The sequence below is a fragment of the Dipodomys spectabilis genome, unplaced genomic scaffold (assembly GCF_019054845.1).
Source record: "Dipodomys spectabilis isolate Male_0828 unplaced genomic scaffold, ASM1905484v1 ptg000104l, whole genome shotgun sequence".
NCBI lineage: Eukaryota > Metazoa > Chordata > Mammalia > Rodentia > Heteromyidae > Dipodomys > Dipodomys spectabilis.
The window spans coordinates 1,063,791-1,065,707 of record NW_024870781.1 but is presented as its reverse complement, the minus strand read 5'-3'; the positions used below and the strand labels follow the sequence as shown (position 1 = coordinate 1,065,707).

The window sequence follows — 1,917 nt, the reverse complement described above, 5'->3', positions numbered from 1 at the left end:
GCCAGGCCTTATCCTTTCAACAATAACATGTATCTTCTGATTGACCTGTTGCACTCCAGGTACTGCAGCTTCCCTTGATTGAGTGCTTCCTCCTCATAAGAGGGAGAGTTGGGTGACAATGTTGAAAGGGGAGATATCAGTCAAGATGCATTGTATTCATAAACTGCTTTGTTAAATGGCAGCTCCTTTGCACAACTACTTAAAGGTAATAAAATAAGAAAATTAGAGGGTGATTTCTTCTGTTGGCAGCTTAAAAGTAGCTAGTGCAGAACTGCAAGTGACCTTTGCAGACAACCTATGGAGTAGACCTGATTTTTACAGCAGCAGAAATCAAGCTCTGAATACTCTGGTTTCTCTTCAGATCGTATACATCTTTCGCCTTTTACTAAAGATTTCCATGGAGAGAAACAACTCACACATGCTAGACAAGTGCTCTACCACTGTGCCGTATCACCAGCCAACTTCTGTTCCTTACATTTATCCAGTCTCAGGTATTATAGTACCAGGAAATTAATTTAATTAATAATTTATTAAAGAAGAAGAAAGATAAGATTTTTTTTTTGAGAAAACTATTTGTTTAGAGATCAGGTAGCTGTGCAAAACTTGTCCATAAAAAATTATTTTACTTATTCTTTATAGAGGAAGTCATGTATAACAAGCAGAGTATTTTTATTGGTGAAAGTCCTCAATGACTAAATACAGTATTTTTGTCTTTTAAAAACACATTATGGGGCTGGGAAGGTGGCTCAGTGGTAGAGTGCTTGCCTAGCATGCATGAGGTCCTGGGATTGATTCCTCAGCAGCACATAAGCAGAAAAAGCCAGAAGTGGTGCTGTGTCTCAAGTGGTAGAGTGCTAGCCTTCAGCTGAAGAGCTGAGGGACAGTGCCCAGAGGTCAGGCCCCATAACACACACACACACACACACACACACACACACACACACACACACACACACACACAATGGATGGGTTTGATTCCTCAGCAGCACATAAGCAGACACACACACACACACACACACACACACATACACACACACACACACACACACACACACACACACACACACACACACACACACACACACTATGGATGGGTTTGATTCCTCAGCAGCACATAAGCAGAAAAAGCCAGAAGTGGTGCTGTGTCTCAAGTGGTAGAGTGCTAGCCTTCAGCTGAAGAGCTGAGGGACAGTGCCCAGAGGTCAGGCCCCATAACACACACACACACACACACACACACACACACACACACACACACACACACACACACACACACACACACACACACACACACACACACACACACACACACACACACACACACACACACACTATGGATGGGTCCTAGTTGCTCACACCTGTAATCCTAGTTACTCAGGAGGCTGAGACCTGAGGATTTGTGGTTCAAAGTCAACTTGGGCAAGAAAGTCCATGATACTCTTATCTACAAAAATCTAGAAATAGGGTGGTGGTTCAAAAGCCCAAGTAAAATGCCCAGGCCCTGAGTTCAAGCCACACATATCAGAGAGGCCATGTGCCATATGTCTCTGTGCTCTTGGTGTAACTGCTCAAAATGATTTGCCCTTGTTCCATCCATTTCCTTGTGAATGACATTATTTTGTCCTTTCTAATGGCTGCATAATATTCCACTAGTATAATATTGGCTTTTGATCTGTTGAATTTTATTGTTTTAAGGAATGTTCCTTGTATTTCTATTATTTTCTCCAGAGCTTTTAATGCAAATGGTTGTTGTATTTTATCAAAAGTCTTTTCCACATCAGTGGAGATAATCCTGTGGTTCTTGACCGTGGATCTGTTGGTGTGATGCATTACATTAATTTATTTACATATGTTAAACCATCCCTGCATCTCAGGGATGAAGCCTACTTAATCATAATCTATGATTTTTTTTGACAT

General features: G+C 41.4%; 1 pseudogene; it reads left to right on the top strand.

Moving 5' to 3' along the window:
- Positions 1 to 347: 347 nt before the first annotated feature.
- LOC122114055 lies at positions 348 to 415 on the top strand (annotated as a pseudogene).
- Positions 416 to 1,917: the final 1,502 nt, after the last annotated feature.